This window comes from Lactuca virosa, chromosome 3 (genome assembly GCF_052849685.1).
Source record: "Lactuca virosa cultivar CGN04683 chromosome 3, Lactuca_virosa_CGN04683_v6, whole genome shotgun sequence".
NCBI lineage: Eukaryota > Viridiplantae > Streptophyta > Magnoliopsida > Asterales > Asteraceae > Lactuca > Lactuca virosa.
In genome coordinates this window covers 383,894,776-383,908,395 of record NC_136428.1, presented here as the reverse complement: position 1 = coordinate 383,908,395, position 13,620 = coordinate 383,894,776, and positions in this window count along the sequence as shown.

Here is a 13,620-nt window from a genome sequence, read left to right as displayed (position 1 = left end):
AGAATGAGTTGTCATATGGAAAATATGGAAATGTTTCCTTATTGGGAGTTGGACGTTAAGAATCTATGTCTAGATTAGAAACTTTTATGCAAGAAGAATGTTCAAATGAATGTACTTTGAATGTGAGACTTCACATCTATGGAATTGTCTTGTAACAATCTCCAATAGATCACTTTGTAATTTCATTGGCAAAGTCTTGGTGACTTTGGCACTGTGATATTACGAAATGACCGTTGCATAAAATGTTAGAATCTAACATATTCTATAAGTGGCAAGAATTTGGTATTCTCACACTTGTGGTAGGGATTGGGAATTGTGAAATGAGTGTGATTGAAAATGTTATTCAATTATACTAATTCACAAAGTAAGGACCATAGGTAGACATAGTGTGCATGCTAAGAGTATGGGACAATTGTTCTTATAATTCAAGTAATAAGTTGATTACCCGAAACATTATACAATGAATAATGTGTAATCAATATGGTGATTAAATAAAAGGAGTTTTATTTATACTCAAAAGTTTGGGGCTATATTGGGTTTGATTATTCTTGTGTTTCACTTTGCATGTTTTGACTTCCCGAATAATAAGATCATTCAAACCCTCCACAGTCGCTCATACTTTGGAAGTAGGTATGAAAGAAGATTGTCATGAATCCGTCTGTAGATTGTCTAAAGTGTTTAGACATAGCACAAGTTTGCTGCAGAGGTCATGAGTGCTACTATAAGATTAGAGTATTGGACTAAACCCACGCTCACTTGGATCGTTCATGGATTTTATCATGAGTGAGGGGTGAGACGGTAATATCTTATATTCTTGAAACCGAGATGTGTGAGTTGTATCTTGCGAGTTGGTTACACATTGATAATATGTAAACGCACCAGTAACTTGGTGTTATAAAACGTATTGTTGTGTGTGATTTGGTGAGTGAGTACAAGAAAGCATTGAGTCGAAGTTTATCTGTTCCTTTTACCCAAAGTGGGATAAAAGAGATATATGTGGTCCCCTTGACGATTTAGTGATGACAGCCTAAGCGCTTGGCCAAGCCGGGACTGAGTTGGTGTGTTCAATTGTAATCTGTTGTCAGTTGTCATAAATCGGAAATCGGGAAACAACACATAGACTGAGAGAATGATTATAATCCATGTCTCATGTCTATACGATATCTAGAATGGAGGAATATATGATCCCTTATCTAAAGGACAAGTTGCTGATAAGATCAGAGTTCGACAGCGTCTTTGAGAGCTACGATTGCTAATCGGATTGTACTTACATTATAGTTACTAGACTTATCCTTTTGGGTTGCCTTCACCAAAGCAACTTGATAGGATGATTTATGGAGAAAGAGGATTAATTATGATTTATTAATATATTATATAAATAATATATTAAAGAAGAAATCATATTGTTTAATTAATATTAGTCAAGAATTAATTGAAAGTTAGTTTTGTGACTAAAAGACATTAATTAAACTTAGGGGACTGGAATTATATTTATAAGATAATTGCAATTGGGCTATGGATCACCTTGGAACATAGGTTGGACGAATTATATGGGAAGCCCATAAGGAATTCGTCCAAGGGGTGTTCTAAAGGGAGTCCATGGGCTGCTTGGAGCCTAAGCAGTCAAATTAGGGTTTCCTTGTTTGATAACCCTAATGGCCTCACTATATAAAGACCCCTATGGCCCCCAAAACGTAGTGAACTCCCTTGGAAGAACCCTATGTCGTTTTTGGTGCTCCTCCTCCTTCTCATAAGTCATTCTCTTGCTTGTGGTGTTTGTAAGCCATTAGAGGAGTGACACTTGTGACTCTAAGCTCCAAAGACAAGAAGATTCAAGCCATTGAAAAAGAGTTAATCATCTAGATCTGCTCATATGTGATAATTTCGAAATGCATATGCTAGATTAGGGTTCTTGAGTCTTGGATCAATTGCATGTACAATAGAGAAACCTAGATCCAAGCATTAGGGTTTGCATGAGCACATAGGATGTTCTTTTGTATAAAACCCATCAATAACATCATGTACTAGGTCCACAGCTAAAAGAATGGATTACCCCTGAGCCCACATCATAAGTTTGGCTTGCCCTCAGACCCACAACTTATGTTTGGCTTGCTCCCTGATCAAATCAGTCATCGAACTGAAGTACCACCAAGCCCTCAATATGAGTCTGGCATACCACCCGGTCTTCAGCTCGTATTTGGTATGCTCCTGAGCCCTCAATATGAGTCTGGCATGCCCTACCCGACCCTCGGTTCATATCTAGAATGCTCCAGGGTTTGTTGGCTACCGCACGAAGCAATACAACCTCAACCCACCACAATATGTCGATATATAACAGATAACAAACATACACAGATAATTATGCAGGCAAAATCACAGGTATTTCTATAGATCTACCAGACTAGCATATCGGCAACTAGCATAATCATGCATATCTATTCCATACTCATCATATCACTGAATAGCAGGATATCAAACCAATGGGTCAAACTTGGTGCCTTCGAGCCGTAAGTACAGTGAGGAAAACTCACCTTACATACTGGAAAAAAGTTGATGAGGTCCCGATGCCGAATCTCAGCTCTAATCGTCACTTATTCCAACCAAATGACCAATCTCAATCAAAATCCCAAAACAGCCAAAATACCCTTAAATCAACTTCGTCAAAGTCAAAGTCAAACTGGTCAAATCAACTGAGCCAACTGAGTCAACCCAACTGAGTCAACTCAGAGTGAGTATGCAGGGAGTACTCCCTAGGTACGTTGGGAATACTTGCATGTTGAACACCATCGGGGTGGTTGACCTCGTACACTGGGCGTACTCCAAGTACGCGGAGCATACTCCCAGAAGTTTCAAAACTCAATACGTGCTTAATGGCTTAAGCACTCACGTACATTTGTCATATCCATGGCTAAAATACTCTCAAGAGTCATAAAGGTTCCAAATTTATGACTTTGCATGTCAATTAAGTGCTTAACTCAACTTCTTAATCCATTAAGACCTTCTAAATGATGCATGGAGCAAAACCAACCATTTCTAACCATTTTTATGACTCAAGACCCTTCCAAGCATCTTAAAGGACAACTTAATGGGTCAAGAACATGCTATGTTCATGAATCATCATTTTGGGACCAAAAAGTAACTTAAAAGAGAAAAAACTAGATCTAAAAGATGGAGTGGAAAAGATGCAAGATTTATACCTTCAAGATGTTGCAAACCAAGAAGAAATCCCAGATCCAAAGTACTCTCAACTCCAAGATCTTCTCACCACCTTCTTCTCTCTTCAAAACCACTCTAAAACTCTCTTAAAGGCTCAAAATTTTCTCTCTCTTGTTCTTGCTTGAGGGTCGATATCATAGATGGAGGCTGGGTAAGAAGAGGACATGACTCCATAAGGTTGCTTAAATATAAGCTAAAGCCCTAAAATTAGGGTTTGCATGCATTCCATGTACACCTTGTGTACGAAGTGTGTGCCTAGTGTAATAAGGCGTGTCTTAGTACGCTCAGCATACACACACGTACGCACGGCATACTCATCTCAGCCCAACTTTCACCAAAATGCCACTTTGTGCCTTTCTCTACTCTTTCTTAACTTAGGGACCAAAAATGCAACATAACAAAATTATAGAGTCCAAAATTAGAAGTACCTTAACATCGGGATGTTACACCGCCTGTCATCGAGACCCGGCTGGTATCGCCCTGATCGGAACATATCGGTCAGTCATTTGGGCCCGCCTGGTATACATAAAAACACATAAACACATGTAAGAATCACAAAGATAAATAGCATACAATATAATCATCATGCCCCGCCTAGTATACATATAAACACTTAAAACATGCAAGAGTCATGCAGGCAATGAGCATCCTAATCATAACAAACCATGGCTCGGCATTGGTGCCTTCGACCCATCAAGCACAGTGAGGACACTCACCTCTAGCTGCTGAATCTTTCAAATAAAATTTCGGTCTGTTGATACGGAAAATCCCCGTGCTAACACCATCATATAATATCCTGTTAATAATTGGATCTCGACCCGTATTCAAGAATCTAAATTACTTGTCCAATATCCAGGGTAAAAGGCCATTTTACCCTTCTCTTACTTGGCCCAAAACCAAGGCCCAACCCATTTTCTCAAAAAGCCCAAATTTTTAAATGGCATCCCAAGGGCCAATACGATCCAACTTCCTAATTGGGCCCAAAAACCATCATTGACCTAATTCCAAGAAAGGTCATAGCCTAGCAATGACCCAAAATCAAAAGTCCAATGGCCCAAAAAGGCTCAAACCCTAAAAGTCCAAAATATGGCCCACGTACGTGAAAGTCAACTGAAAGTCAAATTGTTGAGTACGTTGAGCATACTCAGACTTATGCTTAGCATACTCCTTCTAGGGCCAGTACGCGAAGTGTACGAGTTGGGTATGCCATGCGTACTCTGCAGATCACCAATCCAACTCATTTAGCACTTAATCGGTTAAGCCATCCAGCCAAACTCTCATATCTGATCCTAAATGGTGACTTAGCACGTAAAGTTGGCAGCTTTACTCCCATGCATGACTTAATGGGACCCAAAACTCAAAAAGAACCATATTAAGGACCCTAACACAAGCATGGACCAAAATAACTCATAAATATTGCATTTTTATGGACAAGGGACCTCAAAGGTCCTAAGATCTAGCATTCATAGCTTCTGGAGTAGACCATAATCTCAAATAAGGTTTAAAGGACCCAAAAATGCACAAATAACACCCTAAGTTGGATCTAGCATAAGTAACCATCAAGATGAGAGCTTTATACCTCAAATGGGTTGCTAAGATGAATATAACTCTGGATCTACATGCTCAATCTACTCCCAAGCAACCTCCAAGTGTTCTTCTTCTTCTACTTCACTAGAAACAGCACCAAAACTCACTTCCAAGCTCAAATCTCATAAATGGCTATTAGGTTTTTGATTTTAGGGTATAGAGAGATGGAGTATGTTCATTAGGAGGTCCAAGGGTGTTATAAGTTGTTTAAATTGGGCATAAACCCTAAAAGTTAGGGTTTTGCCCCTACATTACGTACGTCCTGCCTACTCCCACGTACGCCCAACGTACGTGGGTTCATGCGCGATTGATAAGTGTCATTTTGGGCTGAAGGTGTCAATACAGTGTGTTATACACAAAACCAGTCTATCATTGTTAAGTGTCATGGAAAAACTGCTTATGAGCTACTGAAAGGAAGGAAACCAGACATCTCTTATTTTCATGTGTTTAGATGTGTTTGTTACATATTGAATCGAAGAGATCAGCATTTGAAGTTTGAAGCAAAAGCTGATGAAGGAGTATTTCTAGGTTACTCAAGCATATCCAAGGCCTTCATGGTATTCAATCTTTCAAGGCAAACTGTTGAGGAAACAACTCATGTCACCTATGATGAAGACTCATTCATTCATGATTGAGTAGATCACCCCTCTTCAATTCTAAATGAACTTACTTACAGTCGTTCAGACCCCGTTCCCGAGTACTTTCCTAGTGACCTTGAGCCTATTGTACCAAACGTTGATCAATTAATCAGTTCACAACCTATCTCTGAAGATCAGGTTGTCATCCCTGAAGAAGTTGAACCGTCAAATCAGGAAGATTATGCTCAAAATAATACTAGTGAAAGTTCTAATCCAAGAATTCTTCGAGATCATCCTCAATCTCAAATCATTGGAGATGTAAATTATGGGATTCTCACCTGCAGCAGAGTCAGCATAAACTTTTGCATGTTTGTTAACTTCGTCTCAGTGACTGAACCAAATAATGTCATTAATGCATTGAAAGAAGCCGACTGGATCAAGGCTATGCAAGATGAGCTGAATGAATTTGAACGTCATCATGTTTGGACTCTTGTTTCAAAACCTCAAGGGAAGACTATCATTAGCACTCAATGGGTTTTCAGGAACAAAATGTATGAGGATGGGATTGTGATAAGAAACAAACCTATACTTTTGGCTCAAGGTTTTTGTTAGCTTGAAGGGTTAGACTGTGATGAAACATTTGCTCATGTTGCTAGACTTGAAGCAATTCCCTTGTTTCTTGCCTTTGCCTCTTTCAAGAACTTCAAAGTATATCAGATGGACGTCAAGACTGACTTTCTAAATGGAGATCTTCAAGAAAACGTTTTTCTAAAGAAACCTCTAGGGTTTGAAAGTAAAGAATTTCCAAATTATGTGTATCATCTTGATGAAGTTGTCTATGGTTTAAAGCAGGCACCTAGAGCATGGTATGAAACAGTGGCAAGCTATCTTCTTTCAAATGGATACAAACGAGGAAAGTTCGACAACACTTTGTTCATAAAGAATTCAAGATTCCATATCATTCTTGCTCAAGTTTATGTGGATGATATCATCTTCGGATCCACTGATGAAAAGCTAAGTGCATAATTCACAGAGATCATGGCCAAATAGTTCGAGATGAGCATGATGGGTGAACTAAATTTCTTTTTGGGTTTACAGGTCAAACAACAAACTAATGGTATTTTTGTTTGCCAAACTAAATATGTTTCAAATAAGTTAAAGAAGTATGGATTCTCTAATTGCAAGCTGGAAAAGACTCTAATGTCCTCATCAGCGTCTATTGGCGCTTATCCAAATGGCGCTGATGTGAATGCAACCCTGTTTCGAGGAATGATATGATCTCTGCTCTATCTTACTGCCAGTCGCCATGACATTATGTTTGTTACTATATTGTGTACTTGTTATCAAGCCAGTCCTAAGGACTCGCATCTACTCGCTGTGAAAAGAATCTTTCAGTACTTAAATCATACACCCAATCTTTGGTTATTGTATCCTCATGATTCTAAGTTCAAGCTAGGGGATACACTGACTCCGATCATGGTGGATGTGGCATCGATCACAAAATCACTTCAGGAGGAGCTCAAATACTTGGAAATATATTAGTAAGTTGGTCCAGCAAAAAGTAGACATCAGTGGCTTGTTCTACTGCTGAAGTTGAATATGTTTTCGCTGGAAGTTGTTGTGCTCAGATTCTATGGATTTAGAATCAACTCTTAGACTATGGTCTAAATTTCTCGAAGACTCCGATTTGTTGTGACAACACCAGTTCCATTCAGATGATACAAAATCCAGTGCAACATTCCAAGACCAAGCACATTGGCATCCGTCATCATTTCATCAAGGACATAGTTCAAAAGGGAAAAGTGGAGTTATTTTACATTCCATCCACTAATTAGCTAGCCGACATTATCACTAAAGCATTGGATGAGAAGACTTCTAACAAATTGATTGCAGATTTTGGCATGTTTTCAATTACTTAATTGCTCTCTAACTTTTGATTTAACATTGCTTCTGTTTTCTTGCTAAAAAACACAAAAAAAGATGCTACTTTTATTATGTTTATAGACTTTTACATAGTATATTTTAGCTCTATTTCTAATATTTACAAGTATTCTTTTCTCTCTTATACATATTTTTGGCCTATCTAAGATTTACTTACATATAATTTCTTCAGATTTTGTAAGAGTTGAAAGATCTCAATGCTCTTGCTATTGAGAAAAAGAGTGGCATCATGTCCTCTTATTCTTGTGAATGCCCTCTTTCTCCTCCACTCACTGTTATGGATGCAAGGAGCAACCATCAATGAAGTAAGTCTTGTTTTCATTTACTGACTCATAATCCGATAAAACCTTGAATGCCCTCTTTCTCCTCCACTCACTGTTATGGATTCGAGCCAGTTAACTCGTTGGTTACAAAGACTGATCTTTACTTCTCTCTTGCTCGTGATGAATATGAAGCTTGGTATCCATCTATAACGCTTCAATAATAAAAGGCTTCGTCACTTATGGTATATTGTGAGTTGTATATTGATGTGCTTACCTTTGTTTGTTTGGTCTCATATATAGCCAAAAATTGAAGGGGTAGATATCTAGGAAAATGGAAGTGCATTAATGACCATTCAACTCTAAAGATTTGATGGAACGAGTCTTTTCTGAAAAGTTGCACATATTTCGCTGTTTAAACTATTTTCTTGTTTAACTAAATTTTTTGTTTGTATTCTTATATTTTTATTCTTTTGTACAATTTTTAAAAGGAATTTCACTTTGGCAACTCTAAGCCTAGTATGCAACTTTTGACATATCATCGTCCCTAGAAGCATGTTCTTGTATGTGACAAAATCTCTCTAAGTTTCTCATCGGCGAGACCATCTGTTGAGAACATTGAGTTCGAATTTGTGTCAATCTTCTTTGTTACAACCCGTCTTCTTGGTTAAGACAAAACCCTTTCTTGGTTAAAGAACAATTTGGAGAACTCCCTTTGTTATTTACTTTATGTTCTTTACTTTTCTTAGATTAAGTTTTTCTTTAGTCTTTATACTTGAAGTGTATCCGATCTATACAAACCTTCAACAAGGCAGAAATCGTTATGATGGGACTATACATGTACAAGAAGAAGTCTTAGTAATGTTAAGCTTTAGTGATAAGGACTATTATGTCTTATACCATACCATGAGGACCAACGTTTTCAAAAACACATTTTTTGTGTGCAAGTAGTCTTCTTCCCAAGAGGTGGGATCCATGCCTTTTTCCCTTTTTTAAAGATGTATATTAAATATTAAGCCCCTTGTGGAACCCTAGAACACCATATAGGCAAATAAAAAGAGAGGAAAATCCATGAGGTCTGAGATTAGAATCTGTAAGTCATAAATAGAGAGGAAATATGGGCTTAAGGTCTTGGTTTTCGAAATTTCCCTAGCCTATTTGATATGTCATAAGTTCAACAATGTTTCTGTAGATTGAGGGGGAGGGATTTGAGGTGGGAAAAAGGCGGAGAAAAGCCTCAAAAAGACGACGAGAGATAATACATATCTCGAGAGATGATGAACAGGAAAAAGGAAGAAAAAGAAAAGAATCCTGGAGTTTGTTCTAGTTTTCGACTCCATACTAGGAAGTACTAATTTTCATTTGTCTTCATGAAACCGTGATTTCCCTATAGTTTTGGAAAATCATCATAATGCCCTAAAACCTGTTATGGTGGGGTGTTGATTGTTTTGGAGTGCATGACCAGATTATGGACTTTAAGGTTTGTTCGTTGGATCCTCATGGAACAAACCTAACACCCTAGACCCTCGAAGTGGGTGTTAATTGGCATAAAGCAACTCAAAAACCTACAAACCCCAAATATGCAAAGAAAATGGTAGTTCACGATTATGAGTTGATTGCAAAAAATTTAGACATTTAAATAAGTCAGAACCATCTCCGAAAACATTGTATAAACAATTTCAATCATAGGACCATATACTAAACATTTGGGGAGAACGAGTTAACATTTTATCCTATGAATAGTAGCAACGGCTCGGTATCTATTATCAAATTTTGTTTTCCATGTTTCAATATTCTTAGTTCCTTTTATTCACTACACATTCTGCAAATGTTAGTACTTTATCCTTAGTAAAATTACTCAAAGGTTATAAGTAATATTCCAATGGTGTTATGAATTAATATATTTAACCATAAACTAAAAATTTCTGAGAACAAGTTCTCTTTTGATCCTACGGGATAGTAACATGGGCTCATTATCCATGATTAAATTATCTTCTCCATCTTTCATTCTTTTACTTCCTACAGTCACTGCATATTCTTGTAAATGATAGTACTTATCATGTGTATTATACTTAAGGGTTGGAAGTAATATTCTAATGGTATTATGAATTTAAATATTTTACTATGCAATACTCTTTGGTTTTTAGCTTTTCAGCTCTTTAAAATATAATGGGCATTTATGCATTCTTACTTCTTTTCTTGTTTTGGAAACAAATAGCCTATTAGAATATGTCTCATAATAAGACTACCTTTTTTCCTTGGCGTTTGGGTTCGGATTTGGGTGTACCAACTCTAACCGCCTTTTATCCATGGGCAATTGGCTTTCTTCTTCTTGATACTTCCATTCTGGATAGAATAAATAGGACCACTTGAAGTTGGAGTTTATATTCAAGGCCATGTTTGGATTAGAGGTCCTTAACATGACATGCAACTCCATTATGGATCTTTCCAAGTTGTCCATATCAAAATGAACTGATTATATGTACATGTGAGTAAGTTGATTATGTTACCATAGTCAACATCCACATAATGGAATTCCATGTTGCTTCGATTTGTTAATGTATAGAGTACACTTGATACATGCTCCTTCCTACAGCTAAAGTTGTTATAGGGGATGAATCTCAGGAAGAGGTTTGTCTAAAGCTTGATATTTATTTTCATGCATGAGAACTATTCTCAAACTATGAATTTAGATAAGATTAATCAGTCATATCAGCTTATCCTTTCACGGGTTTTAAAGCATTAATTTTTTAGTGGATAATTTTATAGAAATTATTCAATAAGTTCCATTCTAGTTTATTTTATATATAATCCTTAGAAAAATAATAACCCAATTCAATTAAAGTTATTTAAATAAGGTTAGGATCTCTATTTCACTCCAAAAATGTGAAAAGTGTATTCATAATTAGAGTATGTTTCTATTTATCTCTTGTGCTTATGAAATTTTTCATCAAAAAAGTTTAGTTTCAATGTATTGCATCTATGCTCTTTACATTCATCAACAAGATATACAAATATGTCACTCACAACAACTCATAGTTAGGTGTTTATCAGTTTTACTCCAAATAGAACATGTGTCACAAGTTCACATGATTGATGATTTTCTACTAGATTAACATGCTTTAGTTCTCTTTTATGACCGTCATATGGGCGTGATCCTCTTTCTACGGGATGCTCTTTTGCACTACGATGGATTTTTTTACTCTTTAAGTGCGCCACTCCTTCTTTTGTCCAGTATATGTAGCTTCTTTTCCCGCACTCTCTTTTATCCCGCCGAAGGTCCCCCTTACGTAATAGGGGTTAAGTTAAGGGGGATGCACAGACTTATTGAAACATGCTGATATTTCAACATTCAAGTTATTAAAATCGATTTATGTTTGATAATATTGATTATATATATGTTAGTTGGTTTTTAATTAGAAATAATAAGGCTTCTATGAATTTGAATGAGTGGACGTGTAATTCAATTCTGCCTACTTTGTGATATTTTCTTCTAGTTCCTAGCTAGCTGGTTTTAATAGTAATGTTGTTGTCATGAAAAACATGTTTCTATTATATACTTGATCCATGTTACATGTATAATTACATATTTTCAGAAATAGTTAGGTAAATTCATTTCATTCAAGTACTATGGTAGGGACACGATAGGGAAATATCATGATAAATTAAAATTAACTTATACATTCAATCAAAAACACTTGAACTATCCATATAAGTTTTTGTAACAAAAAACTAAATATCTAGAAAAAACATACTTTGAATGAAAACTAATTCAAAATCAAATTGGTAAATGTCATTATCCAGTTAAAAACTCCCACTACCTTCAATTTTCCTTTTCAGCTCTTCTACATTCTTGCATAAAAAAATTAAATGTTGGTATCTTATACTAATGAAATAAGAAAATTGTGAAATTATATCATATAGTTATACATGACTTGTTGGTCTTACTAGGCTAGCCTTCTTCAATTATGCTAAGTATGGTGGACAACTTTTGTTCCAATTCCCCTTCTTCCCTTAACGGAATCTATCAATATCTTTCAGAAGATGTTCCTTTTTTATTGGTTGAGAGGTAGTATTATTGGTAAACATTTTCCATTTACTACTTTTCCTATTGTTGTTGTCCTTTGTTACTTTCCCTTATTTAGTCAAGATCATTATACGGGCCTTATATATGGATTTATCTACACTTTTAAGAATTGTATGTAACTGTGAGATCAAATTTTACTAACTATACATTTACACCTAATAAATTAAAGGAGTCGAAATAAACAAAAAATATGTTCACAAAAAATGTTTTTGTGGCGTACCTGCAGTCTTTACGTGTCACCACCTACTCTACATGCTACCACCTAGTATGTTAGCCATAAATATATGGTCTTGGCGGGCCGAGAGAATCACACTTGTTCTCGTCTACCGCTATGCACCATGAAGGAAGAGAAACAGAGTCCGTGGGTGAGGTTTGGTAGTAGGCCGAGAAGCAAATCCATACTACCAAGCCCACCTGGGCTGAAAGCCTATCCAACGCTCAAGGATTATGGGCATCTCCACTTTCGTTGATGCTACATAGGCTGACAGCCAAGGTGCACCACAGTTGACTTGATTGTTAGTTTTGGGTGGTAGCTATATTTTATAAATTCTTAAAAAAGTTATTAGAAAATACAACCCAAAAATGTAATCCCTATTTTAGATTACAAAAACACTTTAGATACAAAATTACAAACCAAAATACATAATATTTTATAAAAAAAAAATCAACCAATCAAGAATAACAAACAAAAAAAATTATATATTTAATATAGGCAAAGGACAACACATCAAAATATTATTGATTCTTATGCTCATAAAAATCAATTATGGTAAAACTTTACTAGAAGAATTTTTTTACTATTTCCAATAATATAAAGAACACTTTCAAGACAATAAAAAAACAATATTATGATTTAAAGTGCTAAACGTGGCTCTAATACCATTGTTAGGATTGATGTTTAATATATTTAACATACCAAACAAGCAATGTAATTTTAAAATTTTAATCGCTAAAGCGATGGATCTATTTATAAATTAATTCAAAAAACATTCAATCATAAGGTGTTTTGAATACTACCTCAATAATATCAATGCAATCAAGTGTATATTATCTCGATGGTTGATCCACATAGAATATGAGACACAAGTTGTTAGCCTTCCAACCGATCAATAACACATTGTTTCTCTTCCATTTGTTGAGATCGATCCAGAGAGAAAAAAATAGACAAAAAGAGAGGAGCGGGCAGCAGACCTACTCTTAAGGGACCAGTTAGGGTTTTCGTGGTTTTCTTTTCTGTTACATAGAAGACCATTTAGACCCTTTTATTTGTAACAATCAATAGTCTTTTATTAAAAGCTTTTTAGCAATAAATAAAGCCTAAAATCATTTATTATTAGTTACTAATTAATAATAATTATAGTATTTTATGTAAAATTCGAGATTATTTGTATGTTTCCTTTTAGCCCTTAATGTAAAATTTATCTCATTTTAGTCCCTAGCTAGTACGCGGGGCGTACTCTATGAGTACACTTAGCGTACTAGCCCATTTTTGCATCGCGCATACACCCACGTACGTTGGGCGTACAGGGGAGTACGTAGGGTGTACACAATGCTGGGGAAACCCTAATTTTTAGGGTTTGTGCCTTATTTAAACAACTTATAACACCCATGGACCTCCTAATGAACAACCTCCATCTCTCGATACCCTAAAATCAAAGCCTAATATCCATTTGTGAGATTTGAGCTTAGAAGTGAGTTTTGGTGGTGTTTTTGGTGAAGTAGAAGAAGAAGAAGAACACTTGGATGTTGCTTGGGAGTGGCTTGAGCATGTAGATCCAAAGTCATCATCATCTTAGCAAACCATTTGAGGTAAAAAGCTTTCATCTTGATGGTTTCTTACGCTAGATCCAACTTAGGGTATTATTTGCGCATTTTTGGGTCCTTTAAACCATATTTGAGATTATGGTCTACTCTAGAAGCCATTGATGTTAGATCTTAGCACCTTTGAGGT